This window comes from Aythya marila (assembly GCF_965140915.1).
Source record: "Aythya marila genome assembly, chromosome: 6".
NCBI lineage: Eukaryota > Metazoa > Chordata > Aves > Anseriformes > Anatidae > Aythya > Aythya marila.
This window is the reverse complement of record NC_139047.1, coordinates 26970871-26987796: the sequence shown is the minus strand read 5'-3', so window position 1 is coordinate 26987796 and position 16926 is coordinate 26970871.

The window sequence follows — 16926 nt, the reverse complement described above, 5'->3', positions numbered from 1 at the left end:
GTCTTTGCAGATGATAAATTATCTGCTGCCTGTCAATAGCCAGAGACCAAGCTGGGTAATGGAATCCATGACAGTTATCTAGATTTGAGGAAACAATTCCAATAATATGTGAAGCTTCACATACATACTGAAAGCTTCAGTTAGAGTTTAATCTTTACCATACCATGGCTAACTCTTTTCTCTTTTACCCTACAGCCAGTGGTTACATTTATATCACATGAGACAGTGTATCAAAACTAGCATATCCTAAAATGATCAGATCCATACTGTTAGGATGACAAGCCAGGCCTTTCCCTGATCAAAAAAATCCATTTATTTTACAGAACAGGTTCACACCAGGTCAGAATCTTTCCTCGTTATTATTTTTATGTTACCTGAAAAGCTGAAAATATCATTGAAATTATTCCCAATAAAGATGTGTCAGTGTCTTCAGAAAAAGGCAATTTATGTTTGAGAGCAAATTGGCCAGAAAATTGATTTATTTTTCATATGATGTTGAGAATTTTTTGTTAACTTTTCCCATTGAAAACTGATTTGTGTGTGGATGTTAACTATCCCAAAAAGATTTCAGTTTTCTAAAAAAAAAAAAAAAAGAAAAGAAAACAACCTCCTAAATAATGCATGTGCATTCTTAAAACACATCAAACTTTTTTAAAAAACAACTGTACCTTAAAAAAGGTGATGATAATTTTTTAAATCTATCTTACTACTATATAAGAAGAACCAGTAGTTGGTAGGCAGGTTCGTGAAGTCTTTTTTCTATATGTGAAAATGATCAAAAAGAATTTTAAGAGGGAAGCAATTCACGATTAGCTTACTCTAACACAAACTGATGATAGCTGAAAGGAGGAGAATGTATGGTATAAGTAATAGGGGACATAAAAAGCATATAAAATAATAATAAATAAAGACACTGAATTTCAGCAGAGAGAATGTGTGTAGACATGCAAGAAGTGTTCATGGAAATCAATGGAATGAGGCAACAGAGGTAAAGGACACAGAGGAGAAATGGAAAGTTTTCATAAGTAAATTAATGTATGCCCAAAGGGCTGTGAGCTACCTGAAAAGCTGAAAATATGTTGGGGGGGAGGGGGGGTGGAGAGAAGGAAGCAAATGAATGATCTGTGTAGTGGAAAGAGTAAAGGAAAGACATATGCAAGATGTGAAATAGCAGATCCAGAGGAAGGAAGAGATGATTAGAAATGTTCAGGACTTCTACTCATTAAGGTTATTAAAAGGTGATGAAAACATACTGATTGTTATATATGCATATTCAGGAAGGAAAAGGGAAAACAGGGAAGTGGAGGAGGAGAAAAAAATGTTAATCTTAATGTTAATTCTAATGTTAACCTTAAAGCTGTAAAGTGACAGGAATGTGCCCAATGTTTGTTACCGGTTTATTAATGCTGCAGTATTTTCTTGTTTTGTATTTCTGTTGATGATGCAAAAGCTAGAATTCAAGCCCTGCTGAAACTGATCTTGCTTAGAACAAATTTAAAAGTGGTTCTTTTTGTCCTGTAAAATATTTAAGGCCCACAAGATCATACCACAGACATAGACTTGCTGCTAGCAAAAATTGAAACAGGAGAACACTTCTGCAGATACCCTTTCTGCTCTCCCATCTCTGCACTATTTCAGCACTGGCTGTGAGGCAAGGGTGTAGGGGAAATCAATAGCAAAAGTCATGCTATTTTTAGTGAGGTCAAGATTTTCTCCTAAGTATGATGACTACTCAGGGGAGCTGTAAACATCAGCAGTTAATATTTCCTAGTCATGAGAGATTAAAAATCTAAAATTGTAATAGTAACATTAAAATTGTAATAATATAGACAAATTACAATGTAGATAATTGTAATAAAGTAGATAAAACCTCTCCCATGCTGAAGGTATGGGTGGTGGGATCAATCTAGCTCTCATGTGAGGACGCAAATCTTAGCTTAGTTAGCTGGTACCATTGAGGGATATATTGGTTACCTCTGCTGGCAAGTTACCTGAGTTGCAGGCCCAGAAGCTAATCAAAAACTGATCTGAAAAGCATTTCTGTAAGTTCTTTGATGCAAATAGTTATGATTTATTTTATTTTATTAATTTATTTTATTTTTCATCTTAGAGTTCTATTTCTCTTTGTTAGGAAGAAAAAAAAAAAAAAAAAAGATGTAGGATAAGCCCTCTAAGAGAAATTCAACTATTGGATGCATTGAGAGAAAGAATTAGTAGACATAATAATTCTAGTTCTTTGTTAGAAACATCGAGGCTACATAGTGAAGGTCTGGCTAGCAGAGAAGAACACTGGTAGACTGAGAGGAGGTGACATCAATAGGAATCAAAATGAAAGCAGATCAAACTTTTTAATTGTTCAAAAGAAAATTAGGAAAATGCCATTTGAATTCTCCTATCAAGTCACAAGTGTTCAGTAGTTTTTATACAGAAAAAAAATAAAAAAATGTAGCAGAGTTATAAATCAGGTAAAGGACAGAAGTTTACTGATCTGAAAACACCATTCAGAATTAGAGAGTACATCACTGATGACCTAAACAAGGAACAGTGAGATTGAACACCATGAGTGTTCATAATACATAATGAGTTAACTTAAATATGGCCTCTAAGAGCTGACTGTACAGTGCAGGTATTACAATATATCACACTTCTTCCATGCTGCATTCCAAGTGTACACTCCTGTATCTCTATCAGGTGACTGTCCTCATTAAAGAACTAATGTTTCTGCACCCGAGGTGATATCCTTGCATTCTTTCTCCTTAATGGTGTTAAGTGAATTTGTCAATCTTGCAGAAATTGTCTGTGGCAGAAAAATAGATGTTCCGCTTCTCTGTTAATCATTATTAGTCCAACAAGCAGCTTACATAGTTTTGGGTCATGTTCTCCTTCATATCACACACACATCCCAAAGCATTTCAAGGTACAACTTTATGTGACCTCTCCTATGCACAGGTCTCCTGCCCTGACTTCACCAATCTGGAAAGCCTTTACTTTTTCTCTTTTCTGGTTGCTCTCATTGTTTCTAGTCACTCAGTGATATGGAGAAGATATCCATCTACTCCAGGGCTACCGCCCTTATGAACAGCTTTTGAATCTTGCTTTCACTTCTTCCACCTACTATTTTTTATAATACCATTTGAAAGTTCTTCTCCCTCTGATTTTATCCCAGACTGTTCATCCGTCTCTGTTTATTTAAGTCTTTCAAAAGTTTCAGGCTCTGTAGTGGTGCCTTTAGAAGCTATTTGCAGGTTCACAGACTTTTCTCCTTCCTCATATTTAAATCATTGTTTGGGATTCCTTCTCAAGGGAAATTTGACTGTATTGTTTATTTATTTTTTTTTCATTTTTCTCATTTGTCTTTTACAAAAACAATAAAAGGCTTTGGCTGTTAAGGATATAATAATCCCTTGATTATTATATCCCTATATACCTGGACTAAGGGATGTCTTGTAAGCAATACGTATGATATAAAATAAAATAAAATAATAAATAAATAAATAAATAGATAAATAAAAAGCACAAATGTTTGTCAATATATATTAACAACGTTTTTCAAAGCCAGTTCTGAAAATTTTGATTTTTTGCAGGCTTTACTGCAAACGCCTTGAAGAAGGACTGAAGAGGGAAATCAAAAGAGGGAAAGGAAATAGATCCAACTGTCACTTTGTGAATTACTTTCAATCTTCACTAATAAGTAAAAGAAACTACACAGAACAAAACAACCAAACAAAAAATCAAAATTGTTGTGAGGCTAAAAACCTCCAAAGTGTCAAGTGAAAGTAAATACGATCAGGTTAGTTTGCAGAATGACTGATACCATTCTTTGAAGGAGAAAAATTCACACTTAGTTATAAGGAGGATTCCATAAACCAGCAGTAATATCTCATCATAGCAGGGATGGAAAGAGACTTTGTAGCATATTATTTATATTAATATCTTCCCGTGTTTCTCAAAGCTGATAATAGGAAAAAGATGCAAAATATGGCATATTGGAGTATGAGTGACCTATAAAACAGGATTCAAAATCTCATAAGAAACCACATAATAGCTAAAGGAAAGGTGACTTAGGTTTCCTGCTCCTGAACACAAGATTTAATTTCCATTGTGTCGTGCATCCAGCTTCTGTATTACAGAAAAGAGCATTTATTCATACCGTATCACCTATCTGTAGAAGGACTTACAGCATGGATCTCACCATGCCGTAAGTTTTCTACTTTATAGGGAAAAATATTTTTGCGCCTTCTATTGATCTCAAGGAGTGTAATACTTCTATTATTTAATTCATGTTTTTGGAGAAACTTAATGATTTCTTGAACAGTTCCCTAGAACTTCATAATTGCATGAAAAGGTCAATCACCCATCCTTGCAAGTACTTGATAGGCTTCAGGGAAAACAAAAAAGGGAAGGGAAGGGAAGGGAAGGGAAGGGAAGGGAAGGGAAGGGAAGGGAAGGGAAGGGAAGGGAAGGGAAGGGAAGGGAAGGGAAGGGAAGGGAAGGGAAGGGAAGGGAAGGGAAGGGAAGGGAAGGGAAGGGAAGGGAAGGGAAGGGAAGGGAAGGGAAGGGAAGGGAAGGGAAGGGAAGGGAAGGGAAAGGAAGGGAAGGGAAGGGAAGGGAAGGGAAGGGAAGGGAAGGAGAAAAGACAAAATCAACATCCCCTGATTCAATGGGTGGAAAAAATAATTATCTGTTTGGTCATTCTCTAAGCTCATTTCATTCTGTGTGAAAGAAAACATCAATCTTCTAGGGATAAAAGATATTCTAATGGTAGTATCTTAATGTATTTCTACAAAGGGGCATGCTTTAAATACCGAAGGAGCACTTTAAGTCCTCAACTTTTAAGCCAGCATTTTGATACAGCTTTTGCAAAGGTACATAATTATTTTTTTATACTGAAGTACTAGAAGCAAGAAAGTTCATCTGGGCTAGGTGCTCTGCTAGCATTAAGCCAGAGCCTGGCTTCCTACTCCACAAGGAGCTGTCAGTCTAAATAGTCAAAGCAGGGGAAAATGAGAGGACAGACATGGATGAGACCCACTGAGAGGCTGAATGACCTGCACAGGGTAACACTAGAGACTTGCTTACAGACAAGAATACAATACAAATTTCCTAAGCCAATGACTAACACAGAAAACATCCTTCCTTTCCATCACTTCTATCCTCATCTTTTCAGTAACACCTCAAAAAAGACGGAGTTTTAGTGGCAGGGACTTCCATATCTTGAGAATCAATGGCAAACTAGACTTATAAATATCTAGCTAGGCCATGAAGCCATATCTCCCTTTTGTTTCTCAGAAAATAGACAAACATACTAGCAAACAAATAACACAGAGACATCCTGTCACTTCATCAGATGGTATCACTTGGTACTCTGGAGCAGGCAGAGGCTGAATGACTTAACATTGAAGCACAGAGTAGAACCTGGCTGCTCATAAAAAGAGGAAGGAATCTGGATATTTTCATTTTAAAGACACCTTAATACATGCTTTTGACTGTGGAAGATCACATCACATCTCATCCCACATCTCATTCCTTCCATCTGCACCACCAAAGGACCCCTCTCCACACCTGGGATGCTGCTTAGAGTAGTGTTTGCATGGTAAGCCCTAACTAACCATGTGTCGTGACTGTCTCATGAATGAGACATAATCAAGAACCAACTCCTTTTTTTGAAACATTACAGACAAAATTAATAAGACTAAGCCATGAAGCATAAGCAAGGAGAGTCAGGAATTAGCTTTGAGTCATGCAGTTACATTCAAAAGAAAGGTCTTCTGGCTTTCAGGAAAATCCTCACCTGCTTGATCATTTCAGCCTGGGAACTTGAAGGGAGAAATGTGGCAGTGAAATCCTTGGTAAGCCATGGTAAAATATAAGTGCTGAACTGGAACATGAGCTCCGTGGTCAGAGTGTGTACCTTTTCAAAGTGAAAAGCCAGGAAGCAACATTTGTTAATAGTGTGTGGGAGGAAACCCTTCCTGACAATAATGGGCTCTCAGCTCTTCCTATTAAGAGCAGAGCAGTGTCCAAAATAAGCTTCAAAGCACCCAGTTCAGGGAAAGACATCCACTTCACATAAGAGGAGAGGAAACAGGAGGAAGCAGAACAAATGTGAAATTCTCCTTCACACTCAAGCTTTTCTCTTGCTGATGCTCCGTACAGCCATTGGTAGGGACAGGCACTTAAAACCAATCTCTTTCACATCCTTCTTAGCCAAGATCACTGCTCCACTGCTTGACTTTGAAAAACTGTTTTTTAAAATCAGACCTAGAAGAAAAGCCACAATGTGATCTGTTGATCATGGTAAGTTTTTCAGGAGGAAACTTCAGCCTTTCACATTTCAGCTACTGGATACCTTGTGGCTGACATAGGTGGGTCAAAAAATAGGAAATAAAACAATTTGGATGGGTTTCTTAGCTATTCTGTCTGTCCATAACCATAAATCTCTAGTTCTTACTGAAATGGAGGAACACTGTTACCCATAGACTCTATCAGGAAGAGAGAGAGAAGTAGGTGTCTATGTACAGTGCAGTTTGGCATTGCAATTACAGGAGACGTAAGTTTCTGTACTTCAGTTTTTAATAGTAGCTATGACAATACAGCAGCACAGGCTGTTCTGTGGTAGCAAGCCAAGAAAGTAGCCAAAATCCCCATGCTGACTTTCAGACTCTGTGTTGTTCTTTCATTTTTGTTGCTACCTGCACTAGCTAAATTAGATCTAAAGCAAATATAACTACATGAGCTGCAAACATACCTTGGGAATGTGGAACGAGCATACCCTCAGGCAGGGGAATGTTGGGAATGAGAACAACCTTTGGTAGCAATATTCGTTTCTAAAAATAAGTGCATCACAGCTGACAATAAGCATTTTTGCAAAGTATTGCTTTCAGATGTTAGATTGGAACAGCTGGATGCTCACTTTTTTGCTTGTAGTGTCAGCCTGGATTTCCAGAAACATCTAACCCAAAACTCATCAGCTACTAGCTACATGAATGGTAAATTTTTAAATGTTTGCAAATAAAATTTACAAATTCATTCATTCCAAAATAACTTTATTCCCCCAAACAGAGGTAGGTGAACTTTACTCTGCATGCTTTTGTGAATATCTGTTCAGATGAAATCTGTGAAATCTGGCAAATCTGGCGATTTTTGCTTGTCCTCCTTCCCTCTCCTTCCCCTCCCCCCAAGGTTTTCAGTGTTTGCTGCTTTTATTTCTGGACCACTTAGAAATGTAGAGATACGGGGGAAAAAAAAAAAAAAAAAAAAAAAAAAAAAAAAAAAAAAAAAAAAAAAAAAAAAACATCAGAAGTATTTCAGCCATGGATAATAATGCATTTCAGGCCTGGGGTGGAAATCTGGGTCAGTTCTAATTTCATCTGAACCACTTCATCCACCCGTATCAGCCACCCAGGGCAGGATAAGCTGCAATAGCCAGTACACATAAGGAAGGAGAATGACTATTGTTGCAGATAAGGGTTGTATCATAGAAACCCTGGATTTATAGCTAAGATAGTGGCAATGTTTCTCTGTATATGTGCTTGAACAGTCATGTGTTTTATTGGTAACAGTACTACATCTATAGTCTCTGTTTTCTTGATGCTAGATTGTGGGTTTCTTATTATTTCTCCAGCTTCGCTTCCACTCAGACAACAATTCAGATTACAGTGATGATTAGTAATATTCACTTATACCTGAGGGCTAAAGTCCTACAGACAAAACCAAAATCTGCTTTTTAAAGTAATGAAAAATATGATTCTTTTTACTGCAGTGTGCTGCTTTATCTCCTTGAGTTCCTTTATTTTTTTATTTTGGCAAGAAAGTAAATGTTTAACAAGTCATAAACAGAAAAAAAAAAAAAAAAAGGGGGTAAAAAAAATACAAAATCTAAACTGAAATTCTGTGCTTATATATAAACATAACCAAAAGCACACATATATTTCTTAAATATGCAAATATCCTTGGCATGCTTACATATGGTATCTTGGAAATACTATATGCATTCAGGAATAGAAGGAAATATTTTTTTTGTGGCTACTCTTTTTTAATCCATAGTGTCAACCAAGACACTTTACTTGTATCACAATATTCTTCAATCTTTTATTTTTTCTCACACCAGATCTACACATAGCAATACTAAACAGAGATTTTCAACTCTGATCTCAGCACAACTGATGCTCTCATCTTCAGCACAGATGATGCACTTGCCCTTGTTTCTGCATAGAGGCTGGCTCTGGGGCAAGCCATGCCAGCTGAAAAATCATTTCCATAAGCAAAGAATTCCTTCCACCCCTAAGATGGCTGACCTGGTAGCATAGAAAGGTTTTAATCAGTTTGAGAGGTGCATGTCCTCTGTTATGGAAAAGGCTATGATTGTCAATGCTGGCAGCTAAGAGAATTTGTGTAAACAATATATATGAATTTAAAATCCCTCATTTGTTTGCAGTAGTGAAAATGGGATAATCTGTGATATCTCACCACACTTTGTTAGACACCAGACATGTTCTGGTACATGTATATTACCTACAAAGATGTTTCAACTTGGAATCCTACATTTTGACTTCAAGCAGTGTACAGTGTGCACCTACACCTATGCCTACAATTAGTCTTGTTCTTATTAATTATTCCTTGAGCAAAACCAAGACTTAACATCCTTGCAATAAATTGCACTACTGCTCTCCAGTTCAGATTTTCATTGGAATACTGTGTATATCCATCCACCTCAGAAACTACTTTTAAGAAACAAATCTAGATTTTAAGAAAGCACAGATTACGTCATAGAGATAAAATCACTGGAGAAAGGTGGGAACAATTTGGTCCTTGATTTGTTCAGACATGGTTGCAGGTGTGATGCTAGATCCCCTTTGGATGAGTGCTATTGAGGGAAGAAAAACAGTTTTCACAGTGCATTTATTCCATGTGAGTGCTAGAAGAGCACTCACAGCACATTTGCTGCAGGATAAGACAGGACAGGTGGTGTCTGGATCTGTGATTCCAGTGTTTACACTGGCTATGTCCTCTAATGCACAGTCAGATCAAAAAGATTATCACAGCCTTTAAGAAATGTAGAAGCCTCAGAATTGTCCTAAACTTCCAGCAGTTACTGAAGGAATTTTGTTTAATGTTTCCATGGTCTTCACGAGAATGCACAGTTCCTTCAACAAAACTACTTAACACGGGTCTACTGTGCTCTTAGAATTGTAGAACAACCTGGGTTGGAAGGGTCCTTGAAGGTCACTCAGTTCCAACCTCTCTGCCATGGGCAGGTGTGGCCTGACAACCACATGGACACCAAGGTTCTTTTAGGATCAGTAACTGCTACTACTTTATTGATGACATAATTTCAACTCTCTCTTATTAAGGACATAACTTCTTTCCTATATTGTGGACAGGTCCCCTTCTTATACCATTCATCCCACAGCAGTACTTTTCCTCTAAATTATTCATTGGTCAACCAACTTTGCCTGGCAACTGCAAACACCCAGCAACTTCCATGCCTTAAGGGCTGGAGAACAAGCAACCCAAGACAACAAGGCATCTCCTGAATCACTCTTCTTTGTTCCTTCTAAACTCTGTACATTCCTGATGGCCTCATCATTAAGAGCCCGATGTTATCACCAACCATGGGGGTTGTCGACCCCCATGGCCACACTCCCACAGGCAGGTACACTTTCCACTAGACCAGGTTGCTGTAGTGGGTTTACATGGCAAGGTTTTGGTAGCAGGGAGCCATAGGGGTGGTTTCTGTGAGAAAGATCTAGAAGCTGCCCCATGTTTGGGAAGGGCCCCATTGTTTTCCAGATCTGAGCCAATAAGCGATGTTGTTTTGCGCCTCTGTGAGAGCATATTTAAGACAGGGAAAAAACGCTGCGCCACACAGCAGCCGGGAGTGAGAAACAGCCTGCAGGTGCCAAGGTCAGTGTAGAAGGAGGGGGAGAGGTGCTCCAGGCACCGGAGCAGAAGTCCCCTGTGGCCTGTGGTGAGGACCATGGTGAAGCAGGATGTCCCCCTGCAGCCCATGGAGTACCACGGTGGAGCAGGGTTCCACGCTGCAGCCTGTGGAGGAGACCATGGTGGAGCAGGTGGCCCTGCACCGACAGAGGCTGCCGCCTGTGGAAGACCCCTGCCAGAGCAGATTCCGGGCCGGACCTGTGGCCCGTGGAGAGGAGATCATGAAGGAGCAGGTGACCTGTCAGGAGCTGCTGCCCATGGGGGAGCCAGGTTGGAGCAGTCTTCTCCTGAGGGATGGACCCCGTGGTACGGACACATATCTGGAGCAGTTCTGAAAGAGCTGCTGCCTGTGGGAAGCCCACGCTGGATCAGTTCATCAAGGACTGCATCCCGTGGGTGGGACCCCCCAGCACAGGGGACAAGAGTGACCGAGAAGGAGCGGCAGAGAAGAAGTGCTGTAGACTGACCATAACCCCCATTCCCCCGTTCCCCTGTGCCGCTCGGGGGGAGGAGGTGGAAGAGGGTGGATGGGGGGAAGGTGCTTTTGTGTTTTTTTTTTTCCTTTGTTTTCTCACTTCTCTCGCTTGTTAGTTGTAGGCAATAAATCTTACTATCTCCTTATACCGAGTCTGTTTTGCCCGTTACAATAATTATTGCATGATTTTCTCGTCCTTATCTCAGCCCTTGAGCCCTTTTCACATATTTTCTCCCCATTCCTCTTTGAGGAGGGGGAGTGAGAGAGCGGCTGTGGTGGAGCTCGGCTGCCCACTCGAGCGGAACCACGACAGTTGCTCAAAGCCCCATCCAGTCTGGCCTTGAACACTTCCCAATCCACAGATTCTCTGGAAAACCTGTTCTCTATTCTCATAATAAAGACTTTCTTCCTCATATCTAATTTAAATCTACCCTCTTTTAATTTAAAACCATTTCTTCTTGTCCCTACACCCCTTGACAAAGAGTCCCTTTCCTGTTTTCTTGTAGCCCTCAAACTTACAAAACTTTTATGCATCACTAGGGAAATAATAAAGGATTTATATATATATATATATATATATATATATACATATATATATATATATATATATAAATGCTTTGATAATCCCAGTTTTCTGTAGGATTGGAATTATAAACCAAGAGCATTTTGGTAATGCTCTCTTGATTGGTGTCCAAGTATTTGTAAAGCAGCTGATTTTTTTTAGGGAAAATTCCTTACAGAATTTCACAATGTCATTTTTTTTTTTCTTTTGAATGACTGTTTTCAATCTTTGAGCCACTGAGTGTCAAGGCATGATCTGTGCAACTATTCAGATATGTCCAACAAAAACACGATTTCTACTACACCTATTCTATCTTAGATCTCCAAATAAGTGCAGGGTGTTGAAATGGTCCAAGCTAATGAAGTTTTAAGGTTGACGTATAGTGGTGTGGATTGAAATCCCAATAAATTAGTAAGAATTTTTCTGTTGCTGTTCATAGGCCTTGGATCATTTACAATCTGGGCTTCACAGAATATTCTCTTGTCTGAGAAGCATTTCAGTGTAATCCACATGTTGAGGTGAAAATGTCCATTATGAAACAATATAGTCACCAAATTGATTTCCTACTGTATTTTTAATGAGATCTTTTACAATGGCAGCCAGTAACCAGAGTCATAAGTTCCATTGGTGTCCTAGATATTAAGCAGAGCCATGGAAATAGTCTATGCTAAAATACTCAGGCTCCAAATAAACAAGGCAGGCATAAGGCCAGGAAACTTTAAAAGTGTCTTCTGACATCTTTAAACTCAAGAAATTAATACATAATAGCGGTTCAATGATTTCAGAGCCTAAGAACACTTACTATGAAAGTCGATCCTGAACTTTGATTAACATCTTAACTATTTTTTCAAAGTTTTATTTTAGCAGGCTTATCTAAGTTCACACTTCCAGTGTGCTAGGCGGTGAACTAGGGACTGAAGACCTAAACCTAGCACCTTTTCAAACAAGGTCACCCAGCCTGTGTAACTGTGAGAAAGAGCTTGATGTTGAAGCTCATGAGAAAACTAGAAAGTTGGTTCTTGAGTGACAACTAAAGGAATCAGTTTTGAAGTTCCTTGCTTGGGTGGTATTCTAGCTTCACTCATAATCAGCTTAGATCTTTAAACCTCTTCTTTGGGTGTTTAAATGGTTTTAACTTTGCAATTTAAAAAGGAAAGACAGGCACTTTTATCCTGCCTTTGCTGCATAGAGTTTAATGCTCTCTGGTTTCACATAACACAAGGGACCTCACCTACAGCTTTGTAAATCTGCAGAAACCAGAAAGAGCAAGTGAATCTTACTCCGTAAGGATTCAGATAGGAGCTGCAAACAGAGTCAGAGACAAAATCCTTGATAATTTCAAAAAACTTCTGGGTCACTGGTAAAACAAAATATGAGTCTTGTATCTCAGCCAATGAATTCATTCAGCAAAGTCCCACTATTTTATTAATTGGATATCTGTGTATTTGATGTCTTTCAGCCTTAACTTTTAACTAGTATTAATACAGAGACCTGTGAAGCTTTCTTCTCTCATCAATAGCACTTGAAAGACTTCACAATACTAAACTGTTTAAAGATCATTATTGCCTTAACAATGGTGTCTATTTATTTATACTAAAGATTAATAAAATAAAATAAAATTCTATTTTGTTATAAATTTAAAAACATTTTTAGAGTGCACCAAACAGACAAATACATCCATATCTTTACCTTTACCTTGAAATAGCAGGCTACAATTTATTTTAGTGTAAAGCATCATGAAAGTGCTAGGAAAACACAGTACAAATAAAATCGCTATTTATACTTCTTTGGCTAACACAATAATTTATTTTAGCATGTTTTCCTGTGAGTTATTGATTAGATTATTCCCCGTTCTTTCCTAGGTCAGAAAAATAAAAGACTCTGATATGTAACCTTTACAAGCAAGGATTTCACAACCTATCTGTGAATTGTTTCCCAATGGGGTTCTGTCTCAGGCAGCTCTCTTTCTACAGCGGTGACTGACTCGATGGTCCAGATTCTTTTAAGGAATAGGGCTATTGTGCTATTACTATGACTGACCAAAAGTTGGAATGACTGCAAATGTTTCCCAGAAAAATGCAGGGATTTTTGAAATAACCATTTTATTCTCAAAAGAAAAATGTCAGCATCAAATATGAGAATACACACACATACATATATATATATTTTAAATATGAAAACCTCAGACCAGAATTAAATCTTTCAAATGATGTTTTGAAATGTTGAAAATGTAGCTATTTCAAATGAAATATTTTCTCTTCATTTCAGCATTCGTGAAGGAATATTACCATGTCATTTAAACCTTTCTCATCCTATTTTGAGAAGAAAACAGATGTCAAAATATCAACATTTCCCATGGGACAGAGATTTTGAACAGCACTAATCAGTGTCATTTTCAATAGCTTTTGCTCTGATGTTTGTATCTGCCTTCAAAACAACTGCTGTTGCTATTCTGTCATTCAGAAAATAAAGCATGGAATCAGAACATAAGGAAGGGACCTTATGACTTAATCTAATCTGTCCCCCTCAGTATCATGCATACCTGATATATGTGCTGTTTATTTATTAAAAATTACTCTCTGCTACATTTTTTTTTTTTGCCCCCCTTGGAAGAGTATATCTTCCTAAATTTATATTTGCTCTTTCACCACCAAGACAGGATTCACAATACCTAATCTGAGTCACCTTAAATTAGGCACCTTGTTGAAGCTAATCAGCCATACTCTGTCAATAATCACAGCAGAAATAGCATTGTCTGTGTCCCCTCAGTATCAGTAGGCACTGCCAAAGAAACATTTATCCATTGTAGAACACACAGAAGGACTCACCTTCCTAATGCTAGCACGCTTCTCTTATGGGAAAGAAGTCAAGATTAGGTTAGCGAGATGCCCATCCACAAGCAAGTCTCCTAAAATAATAGAATTAACACTTTAAAAGAGAATGGTCATGAAAGCTGAAGGGCAACAAGTGAGCAGGATCAGTCAATATTAACTGTTGAAAAAATAATTGAAGAATGACATTGGATATAAAAGGTAGAAATGAGCCTGAATTCATAAAAGAAAGTTAGATCTCTACAGCCTTTTTGGTTCTTTGTGAGAATCAACATGAAGTAAGTGAACGGACAACTCATTCTGCTTTTGAGTATCCTTTTCTCTGCCATCCTGAATCATAGAGGAAAAGATCTACCAGTGTTGCAAACTGCAGCCGCTTTGTACCCTTTGGCTCTGTTCAACGTTAAGCACATAAGTAGCCCTAGTAATACCAAACAAACTTTAACAAATTAGGACTTTAGGAAACGTATTGTTTAGTGTATTACAAAAGATTATGGACTGTAGGAAGACTGAATCAACCAACCTTTTTTTTCCAATGAGACAGGAGAAAGGATGGAAAAAAAAGGGGAAACATTTCAGAGAATCAAACTGAATGAGTGGTATCTTTGTGAAATTTAGTGTTGACAGGACTGCATAAGTGTAATCAATCCTTGTCTACCATATGGATTCTAAATTCAGACTACACTAGCTCTAACATATGAGAATGCATGAAGAACAGAGTACTGTTTTTTTGGTCAAGTAGTGGTGCAGACTAACCTCTGAATCTGGGAATCATCTCAGGTACTGTATCTCACATGTAAAATAGGGATGTCTAGATGCTGGCAGTGCAGATTCTTGGATGTGTGATTTTTATCAGTGGAAAGATGGACAAAATGACTACAAGGAAGCTAAAGAAAAGAGGAAAGGACAGAACAGACTTCTCTATACTCATAGGTGGTATGAACAGATTTTGCTGAGATGACCTTTTTACTTATTTGTTTTTAGTAACACAAACATGAGTGGAAATGCAATAAATTTGAGAAATTACACATTTAAAAACTGTTAAAATGGGATACATTAATGAAAAAAAAATAATCTTTGTGCATTTTTGCAATATGCAAACTTCTGCATCCACGAGTTTTCCAAGATTTGGGCAACAATCAGTAATTTATATGGTTAAGGAAACAGCTGTAGATAGAGATGCTGAGACAGAAAACTAGAAACAAGATCTATGCTTCATGGACTAAGTCAAAACTAACCAAGTATGAAAAGAAAAGAAAAAAAAAAAAAAAAAAGAAAAAAAAAAAAAAAAGAAAAAGAAAAAAAGAAAAAAGAAAAAAGAGAAGATACTTTAAAACAGTTTGGAGATGCTTAGATTCCTATTTATTTTATATATGTACCAGCTTAGAATATAAGCATCTTGATGGTGGTGGGTGTATAGGTCTATACTCTACCACTCTCTATCTCAGCCTGAATGTTAAGAGAAAGCATTTAAGAGCAACTCAATGTAAGATCACACCCCTTTGATGAATTTCAGTGCAGTGGTGTTGATGGAAAGACTTGCACTTTGTTCTTTCCGGGAAACCAAGATGTTTTCAGTTTGTTTGTTTTTTTTTTTTTTTTAAACCACCAAATTTAATTGTTTACTTCCCTGGCTGTAATGAAATAAGAAGATAATGAGTTTTTCATTGTTCACTAATTGTATACTAAAGATGAGACACAGTCAGCCAACTGTAAATTGCTGCTTTACTGTAATGTTTGGATATTTCAGTGCAAATAGTCACAAATACATCTGTTCCTGCATAAAGTAAAATGTCTGTGTTATGAAAACAAGCTGATGTAGAGAGCAATAAAAAAATAACTATGATGACTTCTGTTGATTAGGATTTGGTGTATTGTGAGAGTTGCTTCTGACATCTCAGAAAGATGCTTGCACGTTTCAGCACCATGAAGACAGGCAATATTTCAGCAGCTTTTCTCACTCTGTAGTATTTAGAATTGCAAACCTGGAGCTGATATTCACAGATAATCCTAAGATCTAAGTAACTTTACAGTGCAAAATGACAAAACCTGTTAAGGCTCAACAGGCACCATCTTTTCCTTATCTTCGTTGTTTCCAAAAATAAAGGCTCCCTCGGTGAGTTAAGCATCAAAGTTATGTTAACTTTGAATTTCCTTACATGTGTGTGTTCTCATTTTTTTTTTTTTTTTCTACCTGTTTTGGGAATGGGCTAGATTTAACATTAAAACCTGACCCAAAGTTCCCTGAAGGATCCAGATAGAGATTTTAACCCTATTGAGTTTAATGGGAGCTTTATTATTGATATAAAAGAGACTAGGATTTCATGTTAAAACTTTCAGTCAGACTATCCATAATGTATAAATTTAAGTTTAGAGGCAGAAAATGACTGCTTAATCAGTTAGCCCATTTCTCTGTGGAACAGGGAGGTGTCAGTAGACAATGTTTCATGCAGACCTCATCCAAAACTCACAGAAGAAAAAGAACAGACTCCTATAAGAAAAACAACAGACTCTTGTAGACTTCTAGTAACTCTGACAATATTCCTTATGCCCACTGCTCATAATTACTCTGCTTGTTCCAAATAGCTCAGCTCTCTTTAATAAAATACACACCTACATCACCGCATAGAGAAACATGTAGTAGTTCTTTCGTGATCACAAGATACTGTAGCAAGATTTTACAGGAAGAAAAAAAGGTATCACATTTTAATTACAATAATTTCAAGTATTATTTGTTCCATCTAGCTTTCTCATTTGGGAAAATATAAGAAGGACTGAATTTGACAATAACAAATTCTACATATATGTTACAGTTTTGAGATCTTTTTTGTACTGTGGGAGGCATTAATCTCAGATTCTGAGTGGCATATACCAGTTACATCTGCCTTGTCATTAACCACTCAGCGACACAGCTCTGCATGGCTGGTGACACAGCCTGGCAGCCAGTGGGGCTGGAAGCAGACCTAACATCCATCTGCTTAATGCCTGAGACAAGGTGCTCCACTTGCTCTGCCTTCACCTGTGAGCTTGTGCCTGCTCCCAGTTCCTGTGAGCTTGTGCCTGATCCCAGTTCATCTGAGATTGGCAGAACAATTACTGGGGATTTTCTTGTGGAG